Source organism: Sinohyriopsis cumingii, chromosome 6, assembly GCF_028554795.1.
Source record: "Sinohyriopsis cumingii isolate HCF-2022 chromosome 6, ASM2855479v2, whole genome shotgun sequence".
Lineage (NCBI taxonomy): Eukaryota > Metazoa > Mollusca > Bivalvia > Unionida > Unionidae > Sinohyriopsis > Sinohyriopsis cumingii.
In genome coordinates this window covers 164,443,241-164,456,809 of record NC_142966.1, presented here as the reverse complement: position 1 = coordinate 164,456,809, position 13,569 = coordinate 164,443,241, and positions in this window count along the sequence as shown.

The following is a 13,569-nucleotide window of genomic DNA, read 5'->3' as shown; positions in this document are numbered from 1 at the left end:
TCGCGAATTAAATAAAAATAAATTTTAGTTCGATCAATGGTGCATTTGACTACATAATTAGTACAGGACGTTATATGGATCAGTACAAACAGCCTATTTATGGGACATAGCTTCAACTTATGTTCGTTTTATATGTGCATGTGTTGAAAAATTCGCGATTTTTCATTTCTAATTTTTTAAAGCGATGATGAAAATCAAACAATTTGTAACCTTTCGTTCGTATTATCCTAGAACAAAATATTGAAGTCAAGTGATGAAATAGTTATGATGCATCTTTGTCCTACACTAGAAAACACGAATGGATGCGAGAAAATAACCCTTTGACTGTGATTAGACTGAAGTTCTACGTGTATACCGGTCCGGTTTTATTTTTCATTAGCCAATGTTTTCTGTCAACGCATTCTGTGAACTTACACAACATGAAGTGTACAGGAAAATCTATTAGGTGAACATATTACAAATACAGGCGTGTAGCTTTTAACATAAATCATATAAGCGAACATACTTTCTAAAACAGGTAACAATATATTTATTTTACGACAAATACTTACAATTTTATTTAGAACTTACATAGAACGAGATTAAGTAAAAAAATGCAACTGGACATTAAATCTAATAATATTAGCCTAAAATAAATGTAACACCATTATGAAAAAGTTATCTACTTATAATGCACACCTTTCAAACCACTAACTATACAAAAAATGAAAATGAGCACGACACAACTGGAACGTTATCTAAAATGATACTTATTTAGAGAGTGATGGCTGAAAGTATGCCCTGGAAACATTACAAATCTAGGACGTTCAATGGGTTACTTCGCCCGTTGCTTCCACCTGGGGTTTCAAGAGACCCTTGTCAATAATTCTTAAGTTACATTAGAATATGCTAGATCTGGTTGGGTGGGTTAACCAACAAGCCCCAACCCTTTCCCTTTTCTAGATGAACGCGAAACAACCATAAGGTTTCCTTGAGTAAGATGTTATTACAGTTCGATGATTGCAGTTATGACCTAAGGGCTGAAATGCAAAAGTTTCCATTCCACTTACCGATGACCAAACGGCTACTCATTGACGTCCATTCATCAACCCTAGAAAATATATTTCACGATCCCTCCCAATGCATTATAGTGAACAGGGCAACAAACTATAGCGAACATCACAGCGTACTATTCTGAGCAACCATGCTTACTTTCTATGATTTTTCTTGAATTATTTCAAAAATGTTTATCTTATCTTTTTAACTGCATTGGCCTGCTAGGTATTGTGGCTAGAACTCATTGCGATGAAACATATTCAACATACAATGAAACCTGATTTAAAAAACAAAATTGGCTACCGTTAAAATAATACAATGCAATCAATGAGTTGTCCTGTACACAGTTCAGAATATCATATGTGAATACAACGACATGATTTCTCTGAAATTGATAGTGGAAGCACATGCTTTTCGAATAGAAAGGGAGCATGTATTCCCAAAATAAGACTGACATGTGTGACAGGAGTTTTACGCACCATGTTAGTTTATTACTGGAATATCTTAATTAATGGTATTAACTCATCTTCAATTATCGCTGTTTTAAACACGTACATGCAAACTATACGTTGATAGTGATCTTATCATTGTAATGCCTCCAGTATGTTATAATAATTATCTTATATTGTTAACATATGTCTTGTACAAAATATGAATCATATCCATTTAAAACATATGACATGAATAATATAATAAATTAACTATATTCACGAGGCAACGATTTACGCCAACATTCTCAGCTGCTGGTGCAAGAAGGCATAATGACTGAAATTAACTCATTCAGAATCTAAGTTTTGAACAGTAGGCAGTTTTGACGAGGCAAAGATAAAAGCCAAACGGAGGGCATTTCGTGATTATTCAGAAGTTATCCGAGCTCCAAGAACACGTAAGTTGAAGTTGAGTGTTGTAAGCCTCAGTATATTAAGGACAAAGCAAATGTCTTTCAGAAAAAGGAACAGCTATATATACACTCCACTCTCGACAGACTCATCATAATTGCTGTGTTACAAACTTCTGATTCTGACTTCCTATGTCCATTTCAGAGAGATGTACTTAGTCTTAGCTTCCAGATTCTTTTTTCCAGAGCGCTTTAATACATTGATAATTGAACTTTTCAAGCATCGGTAATATGAAATTATTTTACAATACTAAGTTTAAATATAGTGTGTCTTGGATTGTTTTAATTTATTTAGAATTTCTGTTAATTTATAATATCAAGATTCTTTATGTAAAGTTGGTTTGCTACCAACTTCATGCTACCATTTTTTTAGAAACAATTACTTTTAAATTACACAAGTAATACTTTAGTAATTTAGATTTAGAATGCACATTCGATACGTTGCTTGATCGACAATTCGATAATACGTAAGCATTTTTACATTATTGGTAATTTATTCGACTTCTAGTTGCAAAATACAGAACTTACATAATCGTATGAAGTTGGTTATCTTGAATAAATATAACAATCGTATTATATATCTTAAATGTACACTTTGATTTGCGTTATTTCTTTCTATAGCTAGTGATGTGTAATGTTAATAACGAACTACTGCATTGCAGACTTCACATTCTGTATTCCTTATTCCAGTTCGAAAGCAGGTTCTCTTCGCTAATACTAGCTATGTAACCCCTTCATCACAGCAGTGACACCGCCCGCAAAACGGAGGCTAGCATGATGCTTTTCTCTATATAATTATATCTAAGAAGTGTACCACCAATAAACTCGGCATGCGGACAGAACTGAATTCAATAAAGTGACCACAAAATTAGTTAAAAGTCCATTAATCATTTGATTCTACTGAACAACCATTTGAACGTAAATATGTTTTTTGTTCTCAATTCTCAGTTTATGATTTAGGAAATTATTGTAGGAAGTGTGCATATATTTGTGTATGCCGTCTAAATGACATTTTTGATTGAATTTCTTGCTAATTGCCTTATATTAAAAGATTTGATATTGATATGGGACATTAGGAGTTATCAAAAACATTACTTCTACTACCGCTGTTAACGTGTTTTTGAAAATAACAAAGATATGATAGCATATTTTCAAAAGTGACGCGAAAAAAGTATGTGGTCTTAACATATATTTAATCAATACATACAGTCGTGACAGTATATAAATGGAAAGTTGGTAAGTAAATGTATGTGTCACCTAATATTTATGTATTTCCATAAGTCTAATTATTTTTATTGTCTATTTATGTATGTGTTATCTCTTTACCTGACTGTCCCTTGTTTCTGTATGTCTCTCTGTACCTGATGCTCATATGTCTAAGAAACTAATCATTATCGTCAACATACAATTAAAGATAATCTAACGTAAATTTATCAGATGTTTAATATCCTTTTTAATTCAATGGATTACGAAACAAACCAATACCATTAATAATTTGCTTCCTCTGAAAATAGTGAAATGGATTGCCTAATTATAACCCTGTATAGTAGCTAAACGTTCTGAACCTTTTGCAATGTCAATATAAAATATTAACACAACTACATCACCAAGTCTAACAAATGGTTTTCATACAAGATTATTTCTACCATGATTTATATAAGATATCTTTGTCTAAACGTTTTTGATGTGTTTTTTAATATATTGCAGTGCATGTATATTAGCGCGACATTTTTGAGTGTTGTGCGATCACCAATAACGAAATATTAGAATTCCCTGTTAATCGTTGGATTTAATGGTTGACTTCATTGGTAGAATACACATAAATGTCATCGTCTTCACTTGTGGACTATGGTAGTCGATGTTATAGTACTTTGAACTATCTGCTTTAGATTTAAGAAATATCGATTCGCACATATATAGATGTGTTCCTTTGCTGATATGCATGGAAAAGATTCTAACAGGAAGTCTAATTGTATGACTTACGTTTTATTGGGTATGCAGAATTATATATTAGTCTCCAAGATTGTATACATTTCTTCATGAAACATAATAAATGAAATGAATACGTCACATTTCTGCGTATACAGAATATCATACAGGAAAACATTTAATCGTATAACTAGCAAAATTTGTCACTTTTACATTCATCGCGGAAGGGATTGTAATACCTTGTTTAACGAATCATCAAAGGCGTAGGTGTTTGCTTAAGGTGGTCTCTAATTTAAATGTTTACTGAAGCAGGTCTCTGAAGTGCAAAAGTTCCACGGTAACCAATGCACGTCTTTTCCTGAAGATATGACTACGATTAATACGTTACGCGTATCACGTACTATGTAATTTCTTTATCTAGGTAAGACAAAATTGCTGTTAGATAAGTTAGTTATTTTGTTATTATCTTAAAATTATAGAGAGGCGTTAAATATCATGATGCTTATAGGGGCCTTTGAATATGCATATTCAATTAATGAACATACCTTACCATCATCTAAACTTGAATATCATTGCTCTTATCAGGCATGAGTGAAAATATTGACCATTCAATATTCTATTAATTGTGACAAATATGTGCCTATATTGTATGCACGTGTTTTCCATATCATAGTAAAATAAATAACAATAAAAAGTATATATACACAAGGGAATTCCCTTTCCGGTACAATAATTTAGCTATTGGTAACATGGTTAATTGTTTTTCTTCGTAATGAAGTAATTTTGTCTGTTTGGTTATCGTGCAATCAAGTCATGTGTGATACATTTATGGATTTAATTTATGGTTGTAACAAGAACTATATTATGCATATAAGCAACATGCGGGAGCGGTGAGCACATACGGTTCCAGATGGATGTTATCCCCCGGATATATTTCTGACTCAAGGTGGAAGTTAGTTTTCAAACTTCTTTTAATTCTTTTTTTTATTGTTGTGATCTATTTGCATGAATATTCGGTTCCTTCATCATTTGCTGAAAAGTTAGCCTATAACATTGTGTTTCTTTTCTTGGTGCAGAATTAAAGATACCCGTGATAATGTTGGTGAAAAGATAGTTCTAATTGTGAAAACGGTAGTTACTGGGTCAACCGGTACCTCAAGAAAGGCGGCCAGATTCCTCCTGCGTGCTTTCAAATCAACCAAGGTATGTTCAAGGCAGATAAGAAACAATCAAAAATATAAGAAATAAAACAAACGATGACTGACAACTGGAACCGTTAGAAACATAAAGTCAGAATCGTCAGCGTTACTGAAATTTCAAAGCGTCAGAAGTACCAGCAAAGGAGTTGTGTGAAATAATGCAGTTCAAAAATCTTATGAAGCAAAGTATAGTTTTGTTTGTGATAATAAACAAAACAGGCAAACGAATTCGATAACGCGCATGGAGTTATAATTTGGCACTCAGCATATTCTAGTGCTCACATATGTGCAACTGTGCCGTTTTGCGCTGCATGGGCAATCTTGACTTAAACGACGGTAATAACAGGGTATATCCCCAGAGAACAATAGTAGTAAAGTGGGCCACCCTAGCGACAATGGAAATTAGCATTACAGAGACCCCTGGGCCACTCTAGCGACAATGGAAATTTAACATGGAGAAAAATCGTGGGCCACTCTAGCGACAAGGGAAATTAACATGGGGAATAGAGTTTGGGCTTGTCTAGCGACAAGGGAAATTGAACATGGGATTTTTTGTTTGTTTGTTTTCTTTTTTTAAAATATTTTTAAAAAAAATTTAAAAAAAGGGGTAGGCAATGGAAAGGCTATCTCTTTTCGAGAAATATGGCTGGCCCTGAAAAGGGCCTTTGCGTTTTCTTCTTCTTCTAATTTCTTCTTTTTCTCCACCAAGTTCTTATTTTATCTCCTACACTCTTCTTCCCTTTCTTTTTTTTTCTTCTCCTCCTCTTCTTTCTTCTTCTCTTCCTCCTCTTCTTTCTTCCTCTTTTCATTTTCTTCTTCTTTTTCAATTTTTTCGTTCCATTTGCGTATTCTTATTCTTTCTTCTTCATCCTCTTTCTCCTCCTTTATCTCTTTCATGACACAACTAATCTTGTCCTTTGCTTTTCTTAAGTTATTAATTTCCATCTTTACACGATGGGGACTATAGGAATAATGGTCTTCAACGAGTCTTATTAGCATCTGTTCCATTATTCCTAAGTTGTCTAAAACGTCTTGCAAGGTTTGTATTTTGTCCATTTGGTTTGACGCCATCTTCTTTTTATTCTTTGCAGAATGGTTTGAACAACGAACACTGTGGGTTCTTATAGTGAAAGCGCGGACGTGAAGGAAAACATCCCCCTAATAACATAAAATTGATCTTACCTAGATCATGACCGAACATCGCGCGTACGTGAAGGAAAACATCCCCCTACTTTCTCATTTCATATAATATAACCACAACTATACTCTCTACATACGCTAAGAATCAATAAATAAACCCATAATCTACTATTCACACAAACTTACTTCAGCATTTACAAACACAAACACACAAACACATACACTTCCACTATTAATAAAGAGTTAGTGTTTATATTCACACTACTCTACCTACACACATTGGCAAATCGATCGTTATTTCTTTTCTAGAGTATTGGGTAGCCCTGAAAAGGGCTGTTTTTTGGAACTTCATGGACACCTGGTTAATGGTGGCACCTTCCAGGCCTGGCGCCACATACACATCTTATCCCCCAGTTACTTTTTACCTTTTGGGGGGAGAGAGCAGAGGCAGGATATGTCGCTTCAGAATCCCAATTTTCGCTCTCTGGGATTCTGAAATTTTTTCTTCTCTCCTTTTCCTCCTCCTCTTCTTTGTATCTTCTCTCCTCCTCTTTGTATCTTCTTTCCTCTTCTTCTTCTTTATATCTTCTCTCCTCCTCTTCTTTGTTTCTTCTTTCCTCCTCTCTTATCCTTCCCTCCTCGACAATGGCTTCCGCGGCCAGTTCATTTAATATGCGCCTGGCATATTCCAGATGCACATGAAGTTCCAACAGTTTCTCCAGTCTCGTGTTCATTTTTGGTGTTGATCAATCAACAAGGGTAGCTGGACTGCCGAACGAGTTTCAATTTATACTGAAAGCGCGGACGTGAAGGAAAACATCCCCTAAAAACATAAAATTGATCTTACCTAGATCATGACCAAAAAACAACAACAACGCGCGGACCTAAAAGAAACACTCACTCACTTTTTTATGCTACCCATTACTATTTTAAATTTTTTTATAAATCACTTCAATAGACTATCCACATACGAAAAGCAATCCAATCTAACCCCAAATATACACCTCAAACACCAAAAAACATCATTTTAATCTACTATCCACACCAACGTACTTGAGCACTTACAAACACACAAACACATACCCTCACATTTTTTATAAAAGAGTTAGTGTTTATTTTCACACTACTCTACCTACACACATTGGCAAATTAATAGTTATTTCTTGTCTAGAGTATTGGGGTAGCCCTGAAAAGGGCTGTTTTTTTGTTTGCTATGGCATTCTTTTTTAGTTTCTAAGAATGCGATGTCCTCTGAGGATAGACTTTCTGGCGATAGGTCTGCTTCTTCGGAAAGAGAAGAAGAACTCTTTAGTGTCGGTACGGCAATCGACAAAGCCTCTGTCAGCTTCAGGTTGTTGCTGCTGTTGCTGTTGCTGCTGTTGCTGCTGTCTCGGAAGTCTGTACTTCTCTGTCCATTCTTCTTTTTCCCTGTTCATTTCTTCTCTGAAGAGCTCTTCTATCAGGTCTTCAGTGATTTTTAACATTCTCACATTCTCTATTTCTTCTGGCTTCGGTATCAGACTGTGTCTGACCCTATGCAAATTCACGTAGGCTTCGTTGAGCTTAGCTAGTTTGGAGCACATCTTCGTAGGAGGATGAGTCGACAATGGATGGTTAGACTGGAAACAACCCCGGTTCTTAAAGTCAAAGCGCGGACGTGAAGGAAAACATCCCACACGGTTTTCGAGCCGCAACGTTCATGAGAGGGATAGTAAGAAATGAAAGAGCATCAATCCAACATTCTTATAGCTAAACAAAAGACAAAGGCATTTTTTTTCAAAACACAACATTTTTTATTCAAAAATCACTTAACACTAAACAACAACATTTCTAACATTTTTTTTTAACAATAATCCAACACTATAACATCAAACAATTTTTTTCAAATCACAAACATTTTTCTCAATGGACAATCTACTTTAAACAAGGCTGACAACGTTGTGAATGAAATTGTGATTTCCACTGTTGGAAATCATTAGGCCATTGATGGACACTACGTTTCCTAGCTTGAGACAAAAGATAAGCATAATGGTCACAAAACCATCGATCTACTTTCACATCGTTTCTAGCAGAAGAACGAGGATCAAAATGAGTCACTAAATGTTCTAAGGAATAGCCCAGGCTGCGATGATGCAGAAAATACACACAATATTGTCCACACACCAAGGAATCTGTGCCTTGTAATTTCACATTATTGAATCGGGTGGTTTGAGCATTTCTTCTCATAAAGTCAATGATATCGTCTTCCAAAGGGGGCAATCCGTACGAATCGAAATATTCCACACATCCTTCTTGAGGAAAGTAGACGGCTACCCAGTGGGTTCCTGGGAGATGACTGTCGTCCGTGTTGATCACGTAAGCTTGATGGTCTTTAGGTTTGCGATGAGGGAGTTCATCTTTAGCACAGACGACAGGATTCCAAGAAGCCGTATACGAACTGTGGTTCAAAAGGTAATAAAGTTCCCAGGTATCCATTTGTGTGGTTTTTTTCTTCACAGGTAATAATAAGTCGTCAATTCGATCCTGACTTTTTGCTTGAAAATGTCTGACGAATAAACGGTTATTCGTTCTGTTTCCTCACTCTGATTCAGGAGAGCTTCGATACGATGGATCTCTTGAGTGGTTAATGGTGGACAAGAATGTTCACGCAAGTCTTTATACCACTGGTGCAACACGTCTTTGTTCGAGATGAGACTCCAAGCTTCGTCCAGATACTCGTCCAATTTTTCTTCTTGACTCAACATCAGGCATTTATCGTGTTGAATTTGACTGGGATGATCGTTTTGACATCCATAGCAATTTTTCTTGATCAATTCCGTCATTTTGTCGACCAAGTGTTTGGCAAAACAGGAGACTAAATGGGCTTCTTGTTCTGGCCATCTCGACTTCATCATGATCACTTCTTCTTTTTCCACAGTCTCCTCACATTCCATCTTTAAAGTTTCTCCACTAGGTAAAGAGGGAGAACAGTCTTCCATGGTTTCTAATAATCTAGAATGACTTCTCTCAAACTGTTGATTTCTATGGTATTATCGAATTCTGCATACAGGATGACGTTCACTGTCGCTGGCAGTGCTTCTGCAAACTGAAGTTCCACACGAATCTGGCCAGATTTTATAGGGTGGAAATGTCCCTCGTCGCTGCCTTGGTCTGGAGTGAAATCGAAAGCCCACAAAGCATAGCCTCCTGCATAATCCTTGTACGTAATGCCGTGACTGGTGTTGGTTCCTAACTGTCCGGTAGCTTCGTACAGGGACAAGTACGATCTCAAATAATTCTTCGCGGCACCAAAGTTAGGCTCGAAAGGTCGGGTGCACAAGGTCTTGCCATCGCGACTGACTTCGATCTTGGACACATTGTAATGTTGAAACTCAAAAGGATTTTCGTTGTGGATTCCATTGAAGGCTGAATTCCTGACGATACCAACAATCAAACGTTTGGGTAACTGTCCTTGGAACAGATGATCTTCGATCATGGATCGCTGTCCAGTGGGAATGGTGAACGTTTTCACTTCTACGCGTCGTATCGGGTACTTGGCGGTCGTTCTGCTCAATGTCTGACTGATGTCGTTACCTACTTTAGGTAACACTTCCACACGACGCACGTAGAGTCTGGCTTCTTGGATGTTAGTTTTGTATTCATTGGCATGGGCCATCAAATGGAAAGCGGCACTGCTACGATTCAGTCTCAGACGGATATCCACCCCGTTGAGCAAATACTTTTCTTGTAACCACATGTCCAAATGCAAACGATCCATCAGTTCTAAACTTCGCCCTTGCAGAATTTTCTCTCGTCGAGCCATATATCCCGCATTGTGAGGATTGTCGGCTTCTGCTGCAATAGCTAGGTCGGTAAACGTGTTCTCACCCGCTGTTTCAGGTTTCCATACCACGCAAGCATCCAGATGAGTGTTCTTGGCATCTATTCCGTACGTCAAGAGATTTTCCAGGTAGGCACGATACGGATAAGTATCCATGCTGCTGCTGACCAGTTTGTTATTCAAGTACAAGTCCACTTCACTGAACAAGGAATGCATGAAATTGTTGACAGGAGCTACTCTAGCATCGCCTCCTGGATTGGTGTTGTCCGTTTTGATCACTTTCACTTTCAAATACAGGTAACTGCTATTCAGATCGATGTAATCTTCGGGTTGTCCTTTGATTTCGAACTCGATGGGAGCGGAATCCGTCAAAGAGGAGACGGGATGAAATTCCACCCACTGGGATTCTTGCATCGTCATCATGGTAGGGGGCATGGCAAACAGATCCAGTTCCGTCTTGGAACAAGCGCAAGATTCTCGGTGCATCATTTTTTTCTGTGTCTCAATAATCGAAAACGTCTAAGTCTCGAACGGTTCTTCTTTTCTTGGCCTTTCTAGCTTGAAGTCTGGTGAAAGGGTATTTTCTTTGTCGTCGTCTCTTTCTGCCTTGTCCTTGCTGAATGCCTGACTCGGTAGCGTGCAGGGCATTTATAGTTGTGTCCCGTCGGCCCAAAAGGTCTTTGCCCGTTTGTAGCAAGACATTTTTGCCAGCCCTCATGAAGGCTTCTTTAGGGTTTTGTTTGTCGATGATGACATTTTGGAGAAATTCTTTGCCTTGCGTCAGTGCCGCATCTTTCAAGGCGTGCAATCCGCGTGTCACCATCGGTTTCAACACCGGAGCCACCGAACGAAAGACCGATTTTAACATGTCTCCTAAACCGTGTCCTCGCTGTCGTGCAACCCCTCGGTACACTGGATACATGACTTACTTACGAGTCGTGAGAGAACCGTTTTCGAAAATGGAGTTTCACCGTGACTTTTCCTTTGGTGAATGGAATATTTTGTCCCAAATCTCCTTTTATAGTAATGTTGACCGTGTCCAAATACGACTTGCTGACCGGCAAATAGTGAGGATTGACAAATTCGCGGTGGACGTGATAAGTGTTTCCACCTTCCTCGTCAGCGTTCGTGGCAGAATCCACTTTGAAAGGAATGACACGCAGTAACGGCACGGAGGTGTGTCCCACCACGTTGTATTCCACCACATCGGAATACACGAACATCAAATTCAGTCCTTGGTTCAGTTCTACCGGGGTACGAAAATACTTGGCAAAAGAATCGTTGTCGTAAATGAGTGGTAATTCGGGTTGTCCTTTTTGTTCTACTTTCTTCCTCAGCTCCATGTCTCCGCCCAACATGTCAAACAATTCAGGACAAAATAAGAAAGATATGATTTTACCCTTTTCCTCAGGAAATTTCATCAGGAAGCGACGAGCTGTTTTGTGGTACTCCAGGGTGACGACACCTTTTTTGGTATCATTCAAAGCTTTAAGAAACACGCCATTGAACCTGGTGGCGATGGTGCTGACCAAATGTTGACCACTAAAATAATAGCCTGGGGGAATGAACAAGTGATAGGTGGTGTACTTTTGATTTTTTGTGCCAGGGGTTTTCTTGTCATATTTGACATGGGTATCCAAGTACTGTTGCAATGAATCGTCATGAACTTCCACATCAAATTTATTTTGATTGGGAAGGACATTGAGGACTTGGGTCGGGTGAATCATTTCTACTAAAGCCACTTCCCAATGGGTTTCGTGATCTAAGGGGATGGCCTGAGGTAATTTGGCCGTGTAACAGCACAACGTGTTGTGGGGAAACACTTCCATGGAACTGTCACTGGGTAAGGTTAAGTAAAATTGGTTTTCGTGACTCATAATTCCAGAGTTCTGTGGCTGTCCGAGGGGATATTACTGGACGTCAGAGGAGTGTCTCCGCCCAAAATGGGGTTCTGATTGTGGTTGGAGTGGTGACTGACACTGGCACTGGACACAAGGTTCCCGTGGTTCCCGTTCGAGGAGAATTTCAGGGAGGGATTAGGAAGCAGGTAACCGATGCAACTGCTCAATAAAATGGTCCACAATTGTTTGTCTCCTTGTTGCAAACTCAAATTGGCGATGGCTGCCCCGATGACACAATACACCACGAAGATTTGGCAGAAAAAGACGATTTGCGTTTTAGGCACACGTTCTCCACACCACACCCACAAGGGTTGTTTTTGTAAATCTTGCACAGAAGAACTGGGTGAAGAAGGAGTGGTCGACGTAGCTGCGTCTGCTGTGTGAAAGGGCATGATGGTCACTTCTTTTTATAGTCGATGACTTGCGAAGCGTCGATCCAAGAATCAAAACTGGGTGGATATCCTTTCCAACGTACTTTGACTTCTTTGACACGTCGTTTGCCCACTTTACGGGTTCTGCGTTCGAGAATGCTTTCGATGTCGTACACGTCGTCTTCTTTTTTGGTGACACGTTGTAACTCGGGCAAATAAAACGTTCCTTTGAGCACTTCTCCGTTCATGTCTTCCAATTTATAGACGACAGGATGACGGCCATGCACTCGTCCAGTGACGCGAAACAATTCGGTTGTCCAGTTAGGTAAGTAACCTTTGTCGAAAGTGCGTTTGGTTTTGCCAATGCGCACCCAATCTCCTACGGCCAACTCTCTACTTTTCTTGGGGACAGCCCTCGTCGGGGACGTACCAAACAGGCGCTCGAACACCAACACTTCGTTGTCGGGAGTCACGTCTTGCGGGGCACGTCCGATGCTTCGATGGTAAGATTGGTTGTACGCTTGCACCAGGTGCGGTAAGATGTCGATGTACTTCAGAGTGTGGTGATGCGTAAAATATTTCCACATGCGTTCTTTCAAAGTGCGTTGAAAACGTTCCACGATGCTGGCTTTGGTTTCGGGATTCTCGGTGGTAAAAAAATGAATGTCACGTTTCTTTAATTCTTTTTGGAAGGCTTGGTTCAGAAATTCGGTGCCTTTGTCCGTTTGCCATCGAAGAGGGTGACGACCGCTTTGTTTCAACACCCGTTGCAGGGCTCGCACTAACTCGCTGCTCGATTTGGAAGTCAAGGGCACGACCCAGGCAAATTTGGAAAAGACGTCGATGACACAAAACAAATATTTGTAGCCACGATTGTAGCTGGCCAAATGAGAGACATCGGCTAAATCGGCTTGCCATTGATGATCGATGCCTTCCACTCGGGTGCGACTTCTGGCAAACTTGCGTCGAATGGGTTTGTGTAAAGTGTAGGTAGCTTGTTCTTGTAACCATCGTTGCACTTGAGGTAAACGGAGACTTTTCAGCCGCGTTTTGGCAGCACGATACAATTTTTGAACTCCTGCGTAACCTGCAGGATGCGAGGGATCGTAGTAAATGCTGGCTAAGACTTTTTCCATTTTGTTGGTTTGTTAATAAGTCACCCACTCATCGGTGATGCTACTTTGGGTGGGACGAAAGGGTGGTTTGGAAACGGATTTACGTGTCCGATGGGCTACGGGAGTAGAAGTCGAAGGTAGTGGTGGTGGAGGTGGCAATG